Source organism: Perognathus longimembris, chromosome 28 (genome assembly GCF_023159225.1).
Source record: "Perognathus longimembris pacificus isolate PPM17 chromosome 28, ASM2315922v1, whole genome shotgun sequence".
Taxonomy (NCBI): Eukaryota; Metazoa; Chordata; class Mammalia; order Rodentia; family Heteromyidae; genus Perognathus; species Perognathus longimembris.
This window is the reverse complement of record NC_063188.1, coordinates 9268367-9292640: the sequence shown is the minus strand read 5'-3', so window position 1 is coordinate 9292640 and position 24274 is coordinate 9268367. Positions and strand designations below refer to the sequence as shown.

At 38.3% G+C, this 24274-nt stretch overlaps 1 long non-coding RNA gene across 1 annotated transcript in view; it reads left to right on the top strand.

Annotated features, from left to right (window-relative positions):
• The first annotated feature begins 6809 nt into the window (after positions 1 to 6809).
• The window catches only part of LOC125344177, a 39599-nt gene continuing 22134 nt past the window's right edge, over positions 6810 to 24274 (top strand). The window contains exons 1-7 of the long non-coding RNA XR_007209428.1: positions 6810 to 6853; positions 8591 to 8626; positions 8981 to 9085; positions 9448 to 9514; positions 10448 to 12511; positions 16591 to 16709; positions 18637 to 18712. This is a non-coding gene — a long non-coding RNA (uncharacterized LOC125344177). The remainder of the gene's footprint in view (positions 6854 to 8590; positions 8627 to 8980; positions 9086 to 9447; positions 9515 to 10447; positions 12512 to 16590; positions 16710 to 18636; positions 18713 to 24274) is intronic.

Genomic DNA, 24274 nt, shown 5'->3' with positions numbered 1-24274 from the left:
AATGTTATATCCAACCTCCTATACATCGCCAATAGAATCTCAAATTCAACATTTCCAAGATGTTCTTATTCATAATTTTTCCTTCCTCCCCTGTCACACTTATTTCTCTTCTTCTTATTTCTCTTCTTCGTTCCTCATTTAATACCAGGAATTATCATCTACCTAGTTGTTTATGGCCATAAACTAACAAGCATCCTAGGTTTCATCCATCCTTTATTAAAGCAATAATACCTTCTCTCTCTCTCTCTCACTCTCTCTCTGTCTGTTTGTCTGTCTGTGTGCTGGTACTAGGGATTGAACTCAGAACCTTACACTGTTGCAAGACTTTTAAACTCAAGGTTGATGTTCTACCACTTAAACCATATATACACCTGCAACTTTTTGGTGGTTGATTGAGGATAAGAGTCTCATGGACTTTCTTGCCTGGGCTGGTTTCAAACCTCAGTTCTCAGATATCAGCCTCCTGAGTCATTCAGATTACAGGTATAGCCACTGGTGTCCAGCAATAATATCCTGTATGCCCCTGAAATATGTTTTGAAATTGACCCTTTTCTCAACCTATTTTATTTTCACCCGAACAAAGGCTGCTCAGCTTCCTCCAGGAGCTGCTTTATTGCTTTCTCTGTTTCTATAATTACCACTTTACAGTCAATTCTCAGCATTGTAGCTAAACTCACAATTTAGAAACATCATCTTTCCATGGTAAACATCTGGAATAGCTTTTTATTGCAGTGAGATATCCAACTTCATTCCAGTTGTCAATATGGCTTTACATGATCTCCTAGGCATGAGGTTGCACAACCCCATCTCCTTTTTATCATCTGATACAAAATCAATTATTTTCTTTTAGCAATATGAAAAGCACAAGGTACAAGCTTAGTATGTGAATTTTTAACTCCATTTCTGAATGGAATTTTTCTTCAGATCTTTCTCCACAAATCTATCATCTGTTTCTTCAATGAAATAAGTCTTGAGTATCTTAACTTGTTTTAGAAGGAACACATGTCAATTTGATGTTGAATCTGTTCGTGTGCATGCTGTAGCTCAGCTGTATTCTTTTCCTTATCCCTTGAATTGCCTATGTAAACTTCCAAGTCCCAGAAGTCTTACAAAAACAATACCGTTAATAATCTTCCCAAGTCCTTAGTCCTAGATTATAACCTTTAAATACTCTTATGCAATTTAAAATATTTCATTTAAAATGGGTTGCAATTTAGTCCAGGCTTGGCCTGGAATAGAGTTCTTCTTTTAGTTTACACAGTATTACCAAACAGTCAATGAAAATGTATTTCATTCAGAAGTGATGGTGTTGTACATTACAAGACAGGGCTGTAGTTTTCCCTTTGCTATCGTTTCCTGGAGATAATGTGACAATTTTACTAGAATTTAAAAGAAATGGAGTCCAGACTATGATGATTTACGTTTGTTTTGTTTTTGTACCAATTCTGGGGCTAGGACTCAGGGCCTGAGCACTGTCCCTGGCTTCTTTTTGCTCAAGGCTACCAATCTACCTCTTGAGCCACAGCACCAATTCCTGCTTTTTCTGTTTATGTGGTACTGAGGAATCCAACCCAGGACTTCATGCATGCTAGGCAGGCACTCTACCACTAAACCATATTCCCAGCTGATGATTTACATTTTTAAACCTAGTACTCAGGATCTGAGATCTGAGTATTGAGGTTTGAAGCCAGCCGGGGCAGGAAAGTCCACAAGATTCATTTCCAGTTACCCACCAGAAAGTTAGAAGAGCTGTGGCTCATTTGGTAAACCGATTGCCTTGAGCAGAAAAGCTAAGGGACAGAGCCTAGGCCCTGATTTCAAGCCCTAGTAACATCACAAAAAATTGAGGACTTGGGCTTGGGAATTTTTTTTTATTTAAAATGAAAATTTTCGTCAATTATTTATAAACTGGTTTTGGGAGCTACCAAAATTTGTTGTCTAGATTGGTTGTTTTTTTGTGCCAGTCCTGCCTGGGCTTCAGACTCAGGGCCTGAGCACTGTCCATGGCTTCTTTTTGCTCAAGGCTAGCACTCTGCCACTTGAGCCACAGCACCACTTCTGGCCATTTTCTGTATATGTGGTGCTGGGGAATCGAACCCAGAGCGATTGGGTTTTTGGGGTTTTTTTTGAGAGCAGTAAAATGGTGACATTTTGGATTCTCTTATTACTTTTACACTTATTACCTATAATTTTTCTAAAAAGAAGATGTTCATCTTATCAGTTATTTGATTATATTTATATACAGTCAGTATAGGAAACTTAAGATACATGCTTGAGAGTTTCCTTTTATTTATCAGTTTTAAGAATAAGAGATTGTTATAGTAGCAACTACTAGTGGTAACCAATGATTTGGGGGACGGAGTGATATTTATGACATTTATCCACTTGGTGGACTATGGTCACTGCAATCATTATTCTGAAGCTCATTAGGAGTCCCATTATGTTGACTTCTGAATGAAATGGACATTTTCAAACAAAATACTGAAGGTGTCCATTTCCTACATTGCTAGTCCTCAAGGATAAAAATGAATCTGAGGAGCCAAGTAGCACGTAGATGAGACACAGAGAAATTAAGTGAAAAAATTAAAGGGACCGACTCAGACATCAGAACCAGGGAGCAAATTGAGAAAATAGAGCAGCAAACTTTCTGCTACCACCTCCTTTAGGTGTCAAGTTGTAAGGATAAGGACACAGACAGGGACAGCTGTATCTGCTTCTCCTCTGAGATGTTAAACTACAAACTCTTCATCTATGGGTACAGACAGAAAATTCACCTACTGTTCCTGCATTCATATTTACATTTTAATGTTGATGGCTTGTTGTTAAGATTTTAGAATTCTTTATGAATTCTAGATATTAACCATCGAATGATTAGCTAGATGAATGACTGTCAGAGTTTCTTCTAGTCCCATTAATTTGTATGCGAAATATAGTAATTGTTAAAATGCTAAAGGTAAGTAAATGACATATTTTAAGAACAAAGAGAATAATTATATTAATGTTAAGGATGTCATTTGTCATTTAGTGTTTAGTCTTCCTGTCATGGTAGATCAGTAAATTACCACTAGATGGCGCATGATGAATATTTGTCACACAAGTGTTCAGTATGAAAAGCTTTTTCTCTGAGGGATTGCAAACCTGATTGTCAGTTCCTATCCTAAATGTCTATAAATGTTAAGTTTAACTATAATTATTGGGTAACTATTTTCTGAAAGTATTTTCTAGATTTTTAAAAATTTAGGAACATTTTTCATTTGAAATATTTCAATTTCAGAAAATTTCAAAAGAATAACACAATGAACATATACATATTCTTTACCTATATTTACGAATTGGCAATCCATTTCCATAATTTTTTCTAAAACATTCTAGAGTAGCTCATTGACCTTATTGCTTTTTGTTTCCTAATATTTCATCATGCGTGTCATAATAATATCTTACATTATTCTGGATACTTTTTACGTTGATCTAACATTGTTTTATAGAGTCTATATTCACATGTCTGTACTTGTATATAACCGGCTCTTTAGAACTTTTGTATTTTCTATCTGGGATCCATTCTAGGACCACATATCACCTTCAGTGCCAAATCTCTTCAATTTTCTTTCATGTGGAACAATTTTACTGTCCCCTACTCCTCCTAAAATATGAGTGGCATTTTAAAAGCTTTCTGGTTTTCTAGAATGTTTAATAATCTGGATTTATCTGGTTATTCCTCCATGAGTAGATTCAGTTAATATTTTTAGCAAAAACTTACTGAAGCGATAAGTGATTTTCATTTCACCACATCAGGAGACACATTTCAGTTTGTGTTATTATTGGTGACATGAAATTTAATCAGTTAAGTTGATGCCTCTCCATAGAAAACATGTTTTCCTATTTCATAGTTAATCAGTAACCTCTGTGTGAGTTGTTAGTTCACCACCTTTCATCCAGCTATTCTACCACGTACTAATGATCCTTGTGTAAGTCAGTTATTACACAAATGTTTTCTAAATGGTCATACTTTGCTTCTGTCCTTTCTTACCAATATATGAGCTGTTATTCGGTTATAAAGTAACTTACCAGCAATTTCTCCTATCACTGTAAACTCTGAGATGTTTGTATTCAATATTTTATACTTGACTAGCACCATTACTATTTTTGATATGAAAATTGAAGTAAATTTGGCCAGTGGAAGCTCTTTCATAGTCCATGTCATATGTCCTTTTCTTCTCCATCATTTGTTGAATATTCTTTTCCTTTATGGTAAAAGGCATTCAAGTTTACCTATTGCTTCACCTGTGTAAGATATACAATCATCTATTTCAGTTATTTCTCCAGTAAATTTTGGTTTGTTTTAATGGGGAATGGTATTCAGAAACCAACCTCTGAACATTAGATGTGCTTATTACAACTGATGTATCGCATTCCATGCTCCTAGAATTTCACTGCCTGCTTTCAGTGGGCAGATGTTGTAATATATGTTTTAGATTGTCATGGGATCATACTCATCTATCCTGTTCCAATCTCCACAGAAGTTTTCAGGATTCCCTCCAGTATTTCAAGGTCTGTATTTCTATCTTTCTCCTTCTCCCTTTAGGAACGCTCATCTTCCAACAAAGACAGTCAATTTGTTCATTTGTTGAACTATACCGTACCTATACGTATGTATGTGTATGTGCATGTGTATGTTCTAAAGATTTATTTAATATATACATATATTTCTTTTATTTTTTATCTTATTATGTTTGAACCCAGGGCCTCATTCTTCTTAGTCAAGTACTCTACTACCTTATTGCTTTAGTTAGTTAATTTTTCAGATGAGGTCTCCCGCTTTTGCCTAGGAACACCTTTGGTATGAAGTTTTTCTAACTGTCTCCCTATAGCTGGATTTATAGACATACACTACCATTACTAACTTATTTTAAAGATATAGTCTCACAAAGAAACCTTTTTGTTTCCTGGACTGGCCTGAAATTACAATCTTCCCATCTCTGCCTCCTGTAAAACTGGGGTTGTGTGCATCATCTATCATGCCTGGCCATGGAGTATAGTCTGAGAGTTTACTTCTCTAGTAATATTTCCAAAACTAAGATTAAATATATATTTAGAGATTTTAGTCAAAACTAAGTGGTGATATTTATTTTAAATCTAAATATCTTGCCTTGCCTCAAGCCAACTAATAAAAGCTTACTTGGGAATAAGTGCTTGTAATATTTATTTAAAAAATTAACACTCCAAGTGATTCTGAAGAACTTTGAGATAACACGATGTGGTATGATTAAGAGCATGGTCTTTAAACAAGTTTCATGTCCTTGCTCTGTTCCTAGTCTCCGCAGTTCTATACCTGTGCAATGGTGATACTTTTACAAATTTCATTGTTGGTATAAGTGCACCACATTACCATCTTAGCTATTCAGGAGCCTGAGGTTCAGAGCACTATGGTTCAAAGCCAGTCTAGGCAGAAAAGTCTGAGAGACTTCATCTCTAGTTAACCAAAAAGCTGGAATGGAGATGTGGTTCATATGGTACACTGCTGGTCATAAGCTGAAAAAGAACACAAGGCCTTAAGTTTAAGTCATACTACTAGCACCCCCCCCCAACCTATTCCTACCATAGTCTAAATGCACAGGAAAGGAAATTGATCTATTCTTTCCTTCCCCAGCCCTTCCTCTTTCCTTCCTTCCTTCCTTCCTTCCTTCCTTCCTTCCTTCCTTCCTTCCTTCCTTCCTTCCTTCTTCCTTGTAATGTATTGAACTGCATTGTCAAGTATTTCCTATACAGTACAGATTAAATGAATTAAGAAACAGTTTATGTAACATTGTACTAGATTGTCATTTTGATATAAATGAATTTATGAAAGTAAAAGCAGACATATAAAAGGTACATTATAAAGGCAAGTCCATATTAGCAATCAGTATATACAGCTATGTATTTGCATTTCAAAAATTAAACATATTTTTCATCTATTGGAAGTCCTTATTTTGGATCAGATCAGGTATGAATTTTACTTAGACATATTCCCCAAAATTAATGAAAGAAAAAAAACCACACCTTTATTTGTAACACGTGGATTTTTACATTATGAGCTTTTAGAAGGGGTGGCCTGTATTTTATTTACTTCTAAAATGTCTGTCTTCAGACAGTAGTTTGAATGTAGTAAGACTTAGAACCTATTTGTGGGGGTGAATAAGTGTTTGTTTCCATTATTTAATTATAGCAAAAATATAGACAATGTCAAATTTATCCTCTTAACTCTTTTAAGGCCATAATTCAATGACATTACAGACATTTATTTTCACCACGGCCTATTGCCACAGTGCACCAAGAGAGGATGAGAACAACCTCTGCTTTTTACTGTGGAATGCCATGTGAATCAGAAATTTTCCCTTAGATAATTTGCTGTTGAATTCTTCACTTGCCTTATTATCTGGGGAAACTATATCCTGAAGAACAAAATAGAATGATCTTCATCAGAGACTTAGACCTTGTCAGTGTTCTCTGATGCCTAGTAGGACTACTGCAGAAAAAAAAATATATTAATGAGAATGTTGCTAGGAGACGGGAGAGCCAAAAGTCCATAGTCTTGTAGGGGTTCCACAGAAAATCAAGGCAGTTTAAGTAGTTTTTGGATCTGAGCTTTAACCATTAAACTCTATCCTTTGATGAGTAGGAACATTTTAACATGTGATGCTTAGGGTGATGTTACAGGTTGAGGACAATCTCAAGGCATTTCATTTCTCTCTACTGAGCTAATCCCTTCCTCAGAGCGCAGCTCATTTTCAAGTGGCTGTTGCTCTGCAGCTCTCCCCTCCCACTACTTCAGTGCGACAGTCTCGGAGCTGCTGGAGAGGCAGAGAGCACGCAACTGGTAAGTAGCTGAGAAAGCTTTCATAAAATAGTTGTTGAGGCTCCACTTTTTAAAGCAAGTGATATATTTTGAGGGAATTCAGTAATAGAGATCTGTATAGGAATTTCCAGTGACACTAGAAAAATGAATGAAAAGTCTACGTTTTGTATAGTCATGTTTCTAGTTTAAGGCTTGCTTCTTAAATGGTAAATGAATTGCTAGGAAGATATGCAGACCCCTCGCCTTGTAGTTCCGGTGAAACAGTTAGCAAAATAAGATTTAATGAAGATGTTACCAAAATGGTGTCTCAGCTTTCTGGTGTTTGGATTAGACATGATGAAATGGTAGTTACGATTTCAAGATGTTCTCAGATCTGATTTCTTTTCTCAGTGTGTTGAGAGCATGAGAAAAATGTCATTTTGCAATGCATGAAGAAATACTGTTTTACTTCTTTTTAATTTAAGAAGAATGTATGATGGAATATCTGCATGGATGAGAAACTGAGAAAGAGCATAGCTAGCATGTAAAAATATTAATGTTAATGGCTTCATTTGAGAGATGAAGGTTTAGTGAATGAGAAAGATGAAAATTTGATTTGGAGATATAAAACATGAAAAATAAATAACAAATATTGTAATATTATGACAGTGCCTGGATGTCCATCTGCACAGTAAAGACAGAATGTTCATGGTGCTTCTTTTTTGGAAAAGGGATTTGAGCACATAGTAGAGATTCCTATAGATACAGCTTCTAGGTTTGCTTCTGAAATATGTCTGAAAATGTGAGTGTTCCTGTAGGCCAATTTCTAGAAGAAAACAGGAGAAAATATGAAATGATGTCTTTAAAAATTCCTTTGGAATTCAGATTGTTTGGGCACTTGAATAGGAAGGAAGGAGAAAAAATGGATTGGTTTTTGACTTAGAGGATGAAACAGCAATTATACAGGAAAATTAAGAATGAAAAAGGCTTATTAGAAAGTCCATAAGATAGGCTATTGCCAAAGTTGAACATGTCTGCTGCTAGTGTGTTTTGCAGGGGAAAGGGAGAGAGCATGTTGAAGGCAGAAGGAGGGGGTATGAGCAGAGCACTGCGGCAAACAGAGTGACTGACGCATCCAGGGACATGTGACCATTCTCTGGTGTAGGGAAGAAAAATTTCCAGGACTCCATCTTGTACAGGAAATTCTATACATACAAACATGCAAATAATGCTGCAATCATGCAGTGGTAGATAATGACTTTGCCTTCTATAATCTTTCATTGGTTTACATTTGTAGCTAATATTTGCCTTTCATTGTCTTTGTTTGTAGACATTCTTTTCTGACTCCCCAGTGTTTTTATATGCTTACTATAGAATAATTTGTTAAAATTCTGTTTTCCACTTTGTTATTGTAGAATACACACACACACACACACACACATAAATTACTTATAACCCAAAACTCAGAGTTAATTACTGTACCATATTTACTGTCAAGTATCTTTTCCCTGAATAGATACAAACATATATGCATAGAAATACTTAATACAAAATGCAGATCATATGCTCATACAGTTTTTCCATGTATATTGGAAGGAATCCTCTACATTTAAAAATACCTTATAAGAATGTGTTTTTTTGATACATAATTTTAACTTGGAATCTCCCTGAATGTCCAATTATTGAATGTAAATACGTGCATTTTTGCTGTTAAAACTGATTTAAGGACATTTTCCTTACATAAATCTCTATATGCTTGTCTGGTTTTTCTTTCCTTAGGGTAAATTCGTAGACGTGGAATTTCTGGAATAAATGGTATGACCTAGTTTAATGGGTTTCCCCCGTTGTAAGGTTTATCATCTAATTTATTTATCGCATGTGATTAAAACATCAATTTCCTGTCATTGCTTGCTTATTGATTTTTTAAAAAAGTATTGTGAATGGTGACGTTTTTCACAATGTACAGATTTATATATTTTTACATAACTTATATCTGTTAATTATTTTTTTTCCTTCTTATAGAGTATTCACCTATACATGTATTCACCTGATTTTTCTCTGATACCTTCATTACAAAAATAATTTCCCCTTTAATCCACCTAGAGTTCACTTTGGAATGTGATATAAAGTAGAATCTAATTTTCTGTCTTTTTTTTTTTTCCCAAATAGGTCACCAATTGTTTCAGCTTTACTCATTGCGTAATCCAACCTTCTTGCACTGCTTTGAAATGTCAACAGCTGTTCTCCCATTAGATGGGGTGTAGTTTTCCACAGGTCGGCCATTTTCTTTCCGTTCAAGGTAGTTACATTCTACAATAGTACTTCTACCTTCTTGGAATGTCTGACAGCCTGCTAAAGCAGCATGTTATTTTCTGCCTTTCAAGAATCCTAGGGACATGCAATTTAAGACAGTGGGTGTTAAATAGGATTGTTTTCATTTTAAATCTTTTAAAATTGGATTTTTGTCATCTGTTTTAACAAGCAAAAATGGAGTAATCCACTAGATAAGATCACTGTTCCAGATGTTATGTTCCTCAGGGACTCACCTGGCATCCCACTTGTATGTTGAAAAAGAAATAATTCAGGGGTTTGTACTAGTCCTAACATTCTTCCTTTAATCACTTTCTCCTCCTTAGGTATTCAAGAGAGTTATCTGGATTCATTTCCTGGGATTTTCTAGAATGGCGTACAAGGCAAATAAATGTAAGAGATGTGTGAAAGCAGAAGTAATAATGTTTGTCATCCCAGTGCTGACAGTAGCATGATCTAGGAACTTAAAGAATGAAGGATGCTACTTACTGTTTCTTTGGACTCCAAAGTTTCACCTCTTTCCACTGCAGGTGGAAGTCTCAGGTCCTAAAATATGGAGTCTTTTAGTGGGACGTGGGTTAAATGTTGTTCATAGGACTATTTGACAATTAAAAAAATATCACCTCTACCTTCCGTTGAACCCTTTGCCTCCCAACACAGCTTTCTTTTTCTATGGACCTCTAACCCTAGTCTCCAGCTGTTTCCTGGAGGGAAAAAGGGAGTGAGTGGGAGGCTTGTCTGCTGTTATTGCACAGGGCTCTTGGCTCATAGACACAGCTCCAGTCATTTCCCCACTTGCCGCATTAGCTTGATTTGTTTATGACTGGAGACTGGTTTCCCTAGCAACAGGAGCTTACAGAAGCATGCGCAATGACTCTTCTGCAGTAACAGAATGCAGCTGTGAAGCCAGAGTAAGGGTCTTGGGTGCTTGTCGTGGCTGAAGGACTTACTCTGCAGACATGCCATCAGTATCTCTGTGCCAAACTGCCATCATTATTGCATACAGGTCATTGCATTTTTTAAATCCTTGGAATACTATGAGCTTTTCCTGTTTGTTTTTTTTTCTCCTAAATCAATTGCAGTGAATTACTGACTACAAGGTCCTTTCAATGTTGAAGCACCTGGTGTTCTTAGGACTCCAAGGAATCCCTATAAAGTGGGTGCAGAAAGCAGATTACTTGGTTTCAAATCTGCGTCCCTTGCTGGTTACATGGCATGTGGGGATTAGCTAATCTTTCTGTGCCTTAGTTTCTTCAGAGTAAAATGAACACCTGTAGAAAATTAGTATGTAGTAACAATTAAGAAGTGTTGTCTTGTTATTTGTAGATTATCCTGGGAACAGATCTGTACTGCAGTGTACAACTCATCCTCTAATGCTCCTGTTGGCCAAAGAATACAAACACACATTGACCCCTTTAGTGCACAGTGTTTTCCCTTAGCATACAGGTTTGCTCTGTAGTATACCCCTGCCCCAAGTCACATCCGTACACACTAGCAAAAATATTTGCCCCCATGCTACAGGGATATTTACCACCTCACTGCACTTACAAAAGCAACAGATTATCTTCAACACACAGACCCATCTAAGGGAGACTAATGTACCCCACATAACAGTGGCTTGCTGTACAATAAAGACTTTACCTATGAAATACAGACAATTGAAGCCTTACAAACCCTTTCCATCACACAGCCCTTCCTTTCCCAGGGCACACACAATGTACAGACTTGAATCACAGAACATCTATCATCCCTACAACATGCACATATAGCCCAGAGACACTCCCCATTGTACAAAATACCCCCACTCCATAGAACACAGGTCTATTCATGATCACCATTCTCCAGCACATGCTCCACCAACCCAACCATTGACTGATACACCTCCTAGGCACACACACTCCTCATATCACACCAACCCGTGCAACAGTCATGCCCCACAGCACACAGATTCTCTGTCATGGTGACTCTCACAGCAGAACACTCTCTGTCCACAGCACACAATCATTGTAGCACACACAGAATCTGTCCACATATTGTAGACTTTCCCTCCAGAACACAGATTCCTAACACAGTTTGAAATCATCCTATGACACAAGACTTGGTTAACAGAGAGATGCACCCCATGACACACAGACAATTACCACAACAATCAGATCAAACAACAGGACACAGACTCATTTCACTACACAGACATTTTCCAGGTCATGCGTACTCACCCTCTGAAACACACAGTAAGGACACAGTACGGAGATATTTCCCATGGCACTCCGAGAAGTTTACCCTACCACGCTGAGAGACAACAATCATGCCACAACATCCATCCATACATACATACATACAATGCTTCCATATATAAGATTGTACTACAACATACAAACTTACTCTTCTCTATACCAGTTCACTTTACAATGAACATGCTCACTCTACAATGCAAATACTTGCTAGGCACTTCTTTGCCCTACAGCATCTGAATCTTCTCCCAAACTCATGGTCACAGTGCATGCTATGGTCCTTTATCACCCTACGTAACCTGAAATTCCTCAGACACACTCTGTGGTACACAGACATACATTACATTGCTTAACATGGTATCACAGCATTCAGCTTGGCACTACAACAGATAAGACTCGTTTCACAAACAGGCACATTCACCTTTGACACATTCATCTTCCACTACAGTATTCAGAACCCCCCTCGGAGCACTACATAGGTGTAATCCACAGTTCTCTCACTCATCCTGCAACACAACAGGCCACCACTAAAATGCCCAAAATATGCTATGGCACACACTGGCTCCAATATGCCCAAAACCCATGGTATCATTTGTCAAGTAAATCAGAGTTACCACAAAGCGCCACAACTATATACACCGTGCACACTGCTGCGTATACCCACACATACACAAAAGTCCAGAAAAATCCACAGATTCTCCCATCAATACACATACTTGTTTCACAACTCATAAAAAACACTGCTGAATACTGAGACTCCACCTAAATGCATAGATAAAACATTTGAACAAAGACTCACCCCAGAAACATACTCATTTGTACTCATAACGCATGCCTTAAAATCCACAGGAAACTTGTAAACACATAGGTTTTTCTTTTCATAACACACAGAATTGTATCACAACACTGATCTACTTTATAATGTAAAAACCCACAACGAACATAACAATTTCCTATTGTGTAGATGTATAATACACATATTCCACCTACCTTAGAAAGATTTCCATTATGGTGGGAAGACATGCTTCACCTTAGTATTGAGACACAAATGGCCTACTACAGAGATACTGCTTGTGTTATGATTAAGAACAAATCTTCTGGAACTAGACTACCTGAATTTGAATTCAGATCCTATCCTTTACTAAATGTATGACTACAGGTAAGTGTATTTTCTTTAAAAAATTTGCTTACCAATGAAACAAACATAATAATAGAACAAACTTCTAAGGTTTACTGTAGCAGGTGTGATGGTACCCTGGTTGAAGCTCAGTATGTGGAAGGCAGAGGCATGAAGGACTTGAGTTTGAAGCCAGCCTGGAATAAATAATACATTTATAAACAGCCTGATCTCTGTATCTAGGCCCTGTTTCAAAAAAAAAAAAAGCTGGAGATGTAGCATAGTGGTAGAGCACTTGTCTACCATACACACAAGAATAGGTTTGGTCACCAATACTGCAAAAATGTTTATTGTAAATAATAAATTAATGAAGATATTTTAGTGCTTAGTACAATGCCTATTACATAGGAGCTACTAGAGTGCTTTATATTACTGGATCAATGTTAATTATTACTAGAGTAATATTAATATATTATTACTAGAACAATACTAAATTACTCGAGTAATTTATATAACAGTCACCACCTTCTACTACCACTCTACTACCAAAACAATAAAGTCTCAAATACCTACAGCCATCAAGCAACACAGATTTACCACATAATACATCGACTAGTACCTAGAACATCCAGAAGTTCTTTACAGACACAGACACCTCAACCTAATACTTGTACATCTTAGAGAGTACTGTAAGAACTCTAAAACATGTCATTCGAAACATAGAAAGTTATGTGAAAATTAAGTGCACAATGGAGCACATAGGCTCACTCCATATTATACAGATTCATTTCGCAACACCCAAACCAGATGTACAACAGTCAGCTTCAGTCAACAAGTAATAGCCCACAATACAGCTTACACTCAGAGATATGCTCATTATCACACAAATATCTGACAAGCGGTGTTTATCACTGACTTTTGTCCTCTAGTGTGTGGATTTCCAGATTATTCACAAACATACTTCTAAGTCGAAATCCCTAAATATATATATTCTCTTATTACAATGTAAAGCACCCTTCCTATAACACATTTGCCTACTCCTATCTCATACCTAATCCTCCAAGCATAATATGTCCCACATCTCGTAACTTTCTCATAAATCTGACTCACCTGAGAACACTGCCATATGTAGGATCTCAAGCTCTACACCACACGAATTTGCTCTCTAATGCCTAAGTAAGTCCTTCATAGAGATAGGCATTGAACACAGACCTCTCCTAAATACATAATAGTACATCATAACATACACACAAACTCAACCCACAACATTCAGACTTGCATTTAAACTTCCAGACTCAGACAAAGCAAAACCAGGCTCACAATACAAAATCCTACCCTCTAGTGACCAAACTTGCACAGAACAAAGACTAGCTCAACTCACCTACCATACATCCATGGAGCACAAAACTTGGCCCACAAATATCTACCCTCCCTCTGCTGGGGAAAGGTTATATTACAGACATTCAACTGGTCAGATTCCAATCTTACACACACCATCACTACTATCGTGACCTTTGGAAGGTTTATTGTCTTCTTTGAGGCTTACTTTGCTCATCTAGGAAATAACAATTATGATACTTATTTCATACAGCAATTAAGAGGAATACGTGGGTGATTGCCTATAAAGGATTTAGGACAGTACCTGGTAAAGAATTGGTGTTACTAATATTATCTAATCTTGTTATTATTAATGTTGTTACTACCCCTGGAATTGGACCCCAATGGTAAGACTCAATATGAAATAACTAGAAACAGCATACCACGCATAGACCAACTATCTCCCATAAACCTCATAATCACATCCCAACTCACACTGTTACCACTGCTTCTTTATAACAACAGTATTGATTACAGTGAGCCCACAGCACTTAGAAGCATCTAGGCTCATCCTATTGGTACCTGGAGACACACTACAATGTACAAATATAGCTATAATATAGAAACTCATCCATTTATGGAGATACTCCAGTTTAAATAAATGCTCTCAATCATAAAGAGCATACTCCATTGCATACATGCTTACCTGAGAATACCACATTGGCTCCACAACACAAAGTAAGTGCTCACTTTAAAATCCCCACAAGCAATCTACTATAAACAGCTTTCTCCAAAATGCCCCCCCCCACACCACATAAAGTTGGTTACAGTGAATAAACTAGCTTTACAACACAAGGAACTAGGACCTGTGGACCTGTCCCACAAAGCACAGGTGGTATAGAAATGAATTGAAATAATCCCACAACATCCACAACATCCACCTGATTCTCATAGATACCTTTGTGCCTCTATAATGAAAACACTAGCTTCCCAGGACAGAGAAATATCGGATAGCATGCATGCAAGTAACAATGTACTGGCATAGTATTTACCATCCAGATTTGTCACATAAAACTGAATTTTCTCCCAAAACACTTAGGTCTATGCCACAGCACCAGACTAGCTCCATAAAACAGCTTCTTTCTGTGTGTTGGTGGCTGACGACTGTAATCCTAGCGATTCAGGAGGCAGAGATCGGAGGGTTGTGGTTAAAGACAGCTTGGGCAGGAAAGTCCACGAGACTCTTATCTTCAACTAACTATTCAGAAAAAGCTCCAAGTGTTGCTATGTGACTTAAGTGGTAGAGCACTAGCGTTGAGTAACAAGTGCTCCCGGACAGTGCCCAATCCTGAGTTCAAGCCCCAGGCAACACACACACACACACACACACACACACACACACACACACACACACACACACAGAGCAAAACAAAAAAAAAACAAATAAAACACAACTCCGGGGCTGGGAATATGGCCTAGTGGCAAGAGTGCTTGCCTCCTATACACGAAGCTCTCGGTTCGATTCCCCAGCACCACATATATCGAAAACAGCCAGAAGTGGTGCTGTGGCTCAAGTGGTAGAGTGCTAGCCTTGAGCAAAAAGAAGCCAGGGACAGTGCTCAGGCCCTGAGTCCAAGGCCCAGGACTGGCAAAAAAACCCAAAAAAAACAAAAAAAACAAAAAACAGACAAAGTAAACCAGCTCCACAACTCATCAAAGTGCCCACAAACGTGCCAGGCCAAACAACTTTCTGACATTTTAATACAAAGACTTAACTTATATCATAACCCTTCACACCTCACAAATTTCCACAGCAACTCTGTATTGTCCCCCCAAAACATACAGTTACTACCACATAAGAATATGCACTTTAAGAAACAAACTCTTTCTATAACACAAATATTGACTTAAGAAAATAGCTTTGGATCTCCGCAACACCCACATTTGCTTTCCTGCATACTCCAGTGTGGAAGCACATAAACAAATCTTATGCTTCCAGAGATATTTCACTAGTTGAAGGCTTGTTGCAAAATATTCATATTAACATAAGATATACATACATGACATACATGACATGACATACAGACACAACATATATGGATACTGACATAAGACATATATAGATGATATACAGACCTTGTCCATAAACCTTTATTTACCTGAATCTCAGAGGCTAACGTTGCCGCTTCTGGATAGGGGTTATAACATACAGCCAACCTTCTTGACTTGGCCACTCCTCAAATAATGGAGAGGCATTCATAGAGCTTTTCTTACAGTGTCTAGAATCACCTCACATCATGCCGTATTTCATCAAAACATACAGTCCGAAGTGCACAGTGTCTTCTACAACTCCTCTATACAAATGTGCCTCAGAAGATACAGATGGTTAAAACCAGGTAAGATAGCATAGCAACTCCTAAGCATTTCTCAAAGACTTTACCCTATTTCCAAATTAATTCTACAATGCATAGCCTTTCGTCCTTATATAGTATTATTATATAGTATAGTGACAACCCAAAGAAAAGCCTTATAATGTGTTATAATCAACACTTATATCTCCACACACGACCATGCACCACAGCCCCAAAATCTCTACAGAATCTCTGCGAGTCTTGCAGGAATGTCCCAGTATTTCTACACTACCACTCACTACTACCCCAGCTGACTGTGTAGCACATACTCCATGACCTAAGTCTCCAGCTCAGGCCTAGAGTCTCATCACCATGCACAGCTCTAAGTCAGAGTGCTGAAATTCACTGAATGCCAAGACTTGCTAATTATCATCACAATGATTTGCTTCAAAGGACATCTTGTTCCAGATTTTGACGGAAATGCCTTACAGCACTGCGCACAATGAACCTACAATCAGAAGACTTGCCTCACAAGGCCTGGACTCACCATCTAGCAGAACTATAATGCACAGGTACGTCACAAAGTAGAAACATCTTTCTGTAACAGCTACACCCCCCTCTTTCTCTTTCTCTCTTCACTGTGGGAAGAAGAGATCCCAAACATCCAACTTCATTCCCAAACTGTCCCCACACAACATTAAGACATGTGTGACATTTGACAAACTAGCTTTGTAAGATATTGATGCAGATAGATTACAAGGGGAAGATGTTGCCCATGACAGGAAAATTTTCCTACAAATATAAAATTGTATTTTGTGTAGGTTTGCTTCAAAATGCACATAGTACCCCATGCAACGAAAATATACGTCTCTCATCCACACAGAAAATTGCTATAACACTAACAGAGTTGATACACAGATTTAATACCTACCCTGTATTATATAGATAGGCAACCTTGACTCACCACTTAGGTACAATTTACAATGTTTAAACTCACTCTAACAACATCTTGGTGAACTTTCCACCTTAAAAATTCATTGACATTTCCCACAATTGCCACCTTATTTTCATTTTTTTCCCCTAAATGTACACTCACTCCAAAATGCCTAGAATCAAATCACAACACACAGACTCATCCATTTTAGGTTCTCTTTTCAGTTTGTTAGTGGGCTTCCCAACACCCAGACTCCTGTAGTACCAAGAATATTGTCACAAGCTCACATCACCATACAACATCAATATGTGACATACTGTGAGTCATCTTACGAAAGACACACATACCCTAGCACACTTATCCATGAAACAAGGCATGCATGAACTGACCCAAAGACCTGAGGCCTAAGACATGCAATTACACAGTGGCATACTCACAACACAGATAATTAATTACATCTTGATGCAAACTGAACTTCTTGTACCGAGTAGTCCCACTGTTCTAACACAAGCTGTGATCACACCCAGACTCAGAGGTAGTCACTCACTCTCTTTACGTTGCTAACATACATCAAATGCCACGTCTAGAATCAGCCTATATTATACAGATTTGCACAGGACTAGACCACAAACTTTAGAAAACATAATTGAACATGTGTCACTATAGATCTATAGATGCATACAGAAGTAAATCTTGATGTGTATAGAAATACAAACCTATATACATATAGCCACATGCAGATATGAAGACAAGACATCTAATCACACATAAAGGGAATGCAAGCATTCCATAAAGGAAGCTGTACCTTAGTATTCATTAAAATCTTGTTCCCTAAGACAGTAATAATGTTCAAGCTCCCTCAGGTGACTATACATCATAAAGGTAAACGTGGAAAATTATAAGATCTTTAATAAATCTCAAGCACACAGATTTATATAACGTACATGTAACACATTTCCACATTCATAGAATCAAAGTGATCTTATTGAATATGAATACATATATGAACAAATTCAGAAAAAATATGTGGACTGATATGCATACCCCCATCTACCACTGAAATGTCACACTTTAATATTTAAATGCATAGCTCCGGAAATTAAAGGCAAAAGAGGTCCTATATTTTCACCTCAGCTCTGTCATTTGCTAGTTCAGTAATTTGGGGCTATTTTCTCACATTTTCATCTGTAATATGGAGATAATTTTAGCACTTAGCTTTCAGTGTTGTTTGAAAACTTAATGAAATGAGTGAATGTCATACACTTCACCACTAGTGCTGTTATTTTTAGTTTTCCAAGCATCAAACTGCTTAATATCACTGGATTGGATTTCTATTGTCAATATGCACCATTGTATCCTACAGGTATATTAGTTCACTTTATTTGTAAATGTACTAATAAATAATTTAGTTATGCATTAATAAAGAATATATTTTATTCATAAACAGCCATTTCTGAAATTCTGAGAGGTATAAAGGGTTTACTAATGACAAATGGCAAGGCCCCAAAGAAATGTTTCCTGTTATTATTATTACTCATTCTTTTGTATTCTTTTCCCTTTTTCAGGAGGAGCTAGAAGACTGAGCCCAGTGGAAGAGGGCCTCACACTGTGTGTGCGTATGCCACCTAGTGACCATGTTGAGTAAGTACACCATTTGCTGTGAACTGTCTCCATTGAAGATTGTGTGTATCTATCCTAGTTGAGTAAGCCACAATATATCCCATTGTAGTCCTTTCTGCTATATCTGGAAATAAAAACAGTAATAAAAATGAAATGAAACTTCTTTTTCCAGATTTCACTCTCCTCGCCAGTCTATCCCTGGGATTTGCTGACTGTTCTCTAGCCATGATCTTCACACTTTCTAAATACTTGCTATGTACATTCATTGTGTAAATAGCCACCCCACCATACTCTTGAACTTAACATATGAAATTTATTATCAGCTATATATTCCAGAAGATCACAAATAGATATTCTTCAGTAATATAATTTACATCAGATTTGTGAATGAACATGAGCACTTTTTATGTGTTTGACACCATTGTTTTTTTCTATATGACTTACTTTCTCCTGTCATAGTCTCATTTTTGAACTTTTATATAATTTTAAGTAAAAAGGGTTCATCACACTTTACATTTCATAAAATAAAACTGTCAAACGAACTTGATAATCAACATTTTTGTCTTCGAAGAAAACAATGAACAAGGTCTGAGTTAGTAGCCAAAAATTTTACATAGCTTTATTCCTCCTTGAAATCACCATTCCATTGGTTTTGTTCTGTATCTTTTAGTGGCAGTGGCATTTGGACTCAGGGTCTTATGCTTGTTAGGCAAGTCCTGTAACATTCAAGGCACACCTCCAGCCATTTTTCATCCTGGTAAATTTGAAATTGAGTCTTGCTTTCTGCACTGTCTGGACCCTGATTCTATTTTATGCTTCCTGTCAGGACGGCCATAACAACAAGTTAACTATAGGTTGAGAAAGGATCTTAGGATTTTTTAAAGTCTGGTTGGCCTTAAACCACACTTCCCCCAACCTCTGCCTCTTGAATAGCTAGGATAACAGGGACGAGATAGCATGACCTGCCAACTTTATTATATCTAATTTTTTGTTGGGATTAGAGTTTGAATTCAGGGCCTCACACTTGCTAATTAGGAGCCATTTCTTCATCCTAATGGGACTTGTTTTGCAATACTGGGTTTGAACTCTGGGCCCTCCTGCTTGCTACGAAGGCACTCTACCAGTTGAGCCCACACTCCAGCCCAATTTATTCTAAAGTAATATATTTTATATTTAAGGATCTGCTTTTTTATCTTGCGTACATCTCTGCAAAAAATATAGGGATCAAAACAGCCTTTTCTGTGACTCTAAGCCTCTAAAGTTAAGCCTTGCAGCATGACATTATTAGTCATTAGACATTAATGTATATATGTATTTTCTTTTTTTTGCCAATTCTGGGGCTTGGACTCAGGGCCTGAGCACTGTCCCTGGCTTCTTTTTGCTCAAGGCTAGCACTCTACCACTTCAGCCACAGCGCCAATTCTGGCCCTTTCTATATATGTGGTGCTGAGGAATCGAACCCAGGGCTTCATGCGTGCAAGGCTAGCACTCTACTGCTAAGCCATATTCCCAGCCCAGTAATATATATTCGATAAAATTAGTATAAATATTATGTATTTTGCTACATTGGCTGGAAAGTATATCTTAAGTGACTATGATTTTATTTTTTCCCAAATTAGTTCATGACTCTGAGGACAACTGTATATAATTTCCAATAAGATGGAATGCAATATCAACTTCCTCTTCTTCCTCTTCTTGCCTATTCTGGGTCTTGAACTCTGGGTATGGTTGCTGTCTCTCAGCTGTTTTGGTCAAGGCTGGCACTGTATTACCACTTGAGTCATAGCTCTATTTCCAGCTTTTTAGTGGTTAAATGGACAGAAAAGTCTCACGGCCCTTCCTGCCCAAGCTGACTTCAAACTGTGATCCTAGGATTACAGGCATGAGTCAGTGTTTTGTTTGTTTTACAAAAGGTCCTATAACTAGTGGGGTGGAGATTTGATCATCTTTTCCTAGTTTTGTTTTATGTAGTATTTGAATGAATCAGCAAGATTTATCAGAATTCTATGGGAAGTATATTAATTATCTCAAGAATCAATGAAATAAAGAACTAAATATGTCATCCAGGACTCGTGACACAAAGCACTGATTCTAATAGTATTCTGTTCTTTTTTTGGTCATGGAGCTTGAACTCTACTGTGTGTGGCTTTTTTTTGGTCATGGCTAGTGTTCTGCCCCCTTTGAGTCATAGTGCCACTTCTGGCTTTGCTGGTGGTTAATTGAAGGCTTTCTTGCCTGAGCTGGCTTTCAATTGCTACCTTCAGATCTCAGCCTCCTTAGTAGCTAGGATTATAAGCATGAGCCACCAGTGCCTGGCTCTAACAGTACTCTGGCTAGCATTCTTTTGGTGTTAGTCCTGGGGTTTGAACTTAGGCTCTAGGCACTGTTCATGAGGTTTTGTGCTCAAAGCTGGCAGTGTACCACTTAAGCCATAGCTTTATTTCTGGATGTTTGATGGTTAATTGAAGATTTGAATCTCATGTACTTTCCTGCCCTGGCTGTCTTCAAACCACAACACTCCTATCTCAGCCTCCTGGATCACTAGGATTACAGGCATGAGCCTTCAGTGCCTGGCTTTAATAACTTTTGATAAAGTGGCCCCACAGGTGGCCACCATTGACTCCACAACTTATGTAGCTGAGGCTGTCCAAAAGGAGATTCTTGTCATTGAATGATGAACAGAAGTTGCAAAAATACATTTCAAGTATTGTTTTTCTAATGTTGCACACTAAGTTTTTGCTGAGTTTTTACTCATGAACAGTATCCATAAGCCACTATTGCTGTTGATATTGTTAGGGGTAGTAGTTCCAGAATCAGGAAGAGGAGTAGTATTGTTACTGAACACTGTCATATTTATGTTCTATTTGTTTACAACACAACCTGGGGTATTTTCTCTATTTTCTTATTTATGTCAGTGACAGTACTCAGAAAGCTGCGATTCGTAGGATCACAGTTCAAGATTAGTTGAGGGGCTGGGGATATAGCCTAGTGGCAAGAGTGCCTGCCTCGGATACACGAGGCCCTAGGTTCGATTCCCCAGCACCACATATACAGAAAACGGCCAGAAGTGGCGCTGTGGCTCAAGTGGCAGAGTGCTAGCCTTGAGCGGGAAGAAGCCAGGGACAGTGCTCAGGCCCTGAGTCCAAGGCCCAGGACTGGCCAAAAAAAAAAAAAAAAAAAAGATTAGTTGAGAGAAACCCTTCATGAGATCCTTTTTCAACGCATAAAGAGTAGGCACAGTATTGCATAGCCTGTCATCTCAGCTAGAAAACAAGCAAACATTGAGGAATTGCAGTCCAGGCTCATCTCAGACCAAGAACCTATTAGAAAAATAAAGTAAAAAGAGCTAGGGGAGTGGACCAAATGGTAGAATGCCTGCCTGACAACTGCAAGTGCAGAGTTCAATATTAGTCCCCCCCCCCCCACAAAGTCATTGACCTTACACTCAGATTCTTTCAACCCCCAAATGAGGCTAATACTTAGGATTGAATTAAAATAACCACGACAGTACTTTGAGACTTGTAAAGGTTGAAATTGATATAAAAGTTCATTTGTCCCCTTCCAAAGTATGACGTCTGTGTGGCTACCCCCTGCCCAGGCGCCTGGAAATCCTGTTGGGCTAGTGAGGGCAGAGCTGGAGCCCCGCACGGTGTCAGGACCCCAGCAAGGTTTTGCATGGAATAGAAGTGGCAGGAAGGCAGGTCCTTTGTCTGGGGGGCACCAGCGCTGGGCCAGGAATGGCCAGACTTGCCATCACTTCACACACATAGAACTTCCCCTACTGTTCTAGAGGGAATTGTATCCAGAGCTGTCATTACCTAAGGATAGGAAATTTTGCTTCAGATGAGTGAAGGAGCTCGTGTTCCAGGATGTAAAGAGGAGATCATGTGATGGAGATACCAGGGAATACAAAATGCTCTCAAATATCCTGTAATGCCTACACACTCCTTTTGTGTCACATCCGAAATTTTAGCTAGCCAACATCAGAGTGCTGTTATAGAAAGCAAATCGAGAGGTAAAAGGAGCGCTCCAAATGAAGCTACGGAATGCCATCGGAAAGATGAGTTTCAGATCATCTTGACAGTGTGCCCCTTCCTGATTGGAGACCATCAGCCACTTATTTCATTTCATATTGTTCTTCTGCGTGCCTGACAAAATGGTCAGTGTACCATTGTGCTTTTCCTTTCTGCTTTAGTTATTTTCACATAGGTTCTCACGCTGGACTGCTGTGAGCCTCCATCTTCCTAGTTATAATTCCTGTGTAGCTGTGATGGTAGGTGTATATCCCTGTACTCATCTTTTCCACTGGTGATGTGGGTCTCACCACCTATTGGCCTGAGGTGGCCTTGAGCTGATCTCAGCCTTAGCTAGAATAACAGATGTGAGCTACCAAGCCTGGAAAATGTTTGGTGGTATTGTGTTATGATTTAAATTATTTAACAAAGTGCATTGAGTCTGATGAATATTTTGAAAAACCACCAATTATACATTTAGGGAGAGAGTCCCATTTCTGTCAGACAGTCAAAGAGCTTCATTCTGTCTCTCTCTCCTCCTCTTGACCTTGGAATTGATAGGATGTCCAAATATTGCTACTGACTACAGAGATAGAAATACTGAGTGTTACTGAAGTCTTTGTTTCTGCTGGGTGACAGTAATGACAGGGACACATTGTTTTCACAGTAACCATGCACAAGAGGGCTCTATCTCACTGAGATGACTGAGTGCATTTGATTGTGTATTTCTATTGCAAAAGAGGCGCCACTGTTTTTGTAATTGTTTTGCACATGGGTTTGTGCACTGGGGATGAGCTGCATCAAAGGCTACAGATCTGGTAAACTAGCAACCAGCCAAGATCTAGTCTCTCATTGGTTTGAATCAGGTACTTTCAGCTGCCTAGCAACTTGGCTTTGGGAAGATAGATGAGACCTTCCAGCAGAACTGGAGTCAGAGGGTAAGAATGGTGATAGAGCAACTGCCTATGGGCTAAACGGAGCTTGAGTATCAACCCTGAATTTGTGAGCCTTTCCTCACAAGGCAGCCTGAAGACAGAGATCGTCAGTTGCCCACAGGAATCTGGGTTGAAGCACTGGTTGTGAGAGGCTGAGGTGTGTGTGAGAGATCAGTGCCACGAGGGCTTTCTTGTATTAGTTGGATGAGGGCTACTTGCACAAGTGCCTAGAGCTGACATGGGTCAAGTGTAGCTCAGGTTGGCATCAGGTATTTATTAAGTTACTTGCTTCAAAATCTAAAATGTCTGTTGTGTTCCCACGAGAATTGGCATGCTTTCAAATGAAGGAAGGCTCCAAGTTAACCATGACTTCATTGAGGGTGTCACAAGGTTTCCTGTGCTTTCTTCAGGCTACCCCATGAGACTACTGATGAGAGAAAGAAAGATGGTACCTCTGGCTGAGTACCACTTGTTCAAAATGTTTGGAAACAGGATGTTTCAGATTTTGGATATTTATTTTTGCATTTTGCAGTGTTTTCATACATAGTACGTACTGATGAGCAGCTCGAATTTAAAAAGTTAACATTTTCAGATTTTTGAGTTAGGGATGCTTCAACCTGTATATACTGCGATTT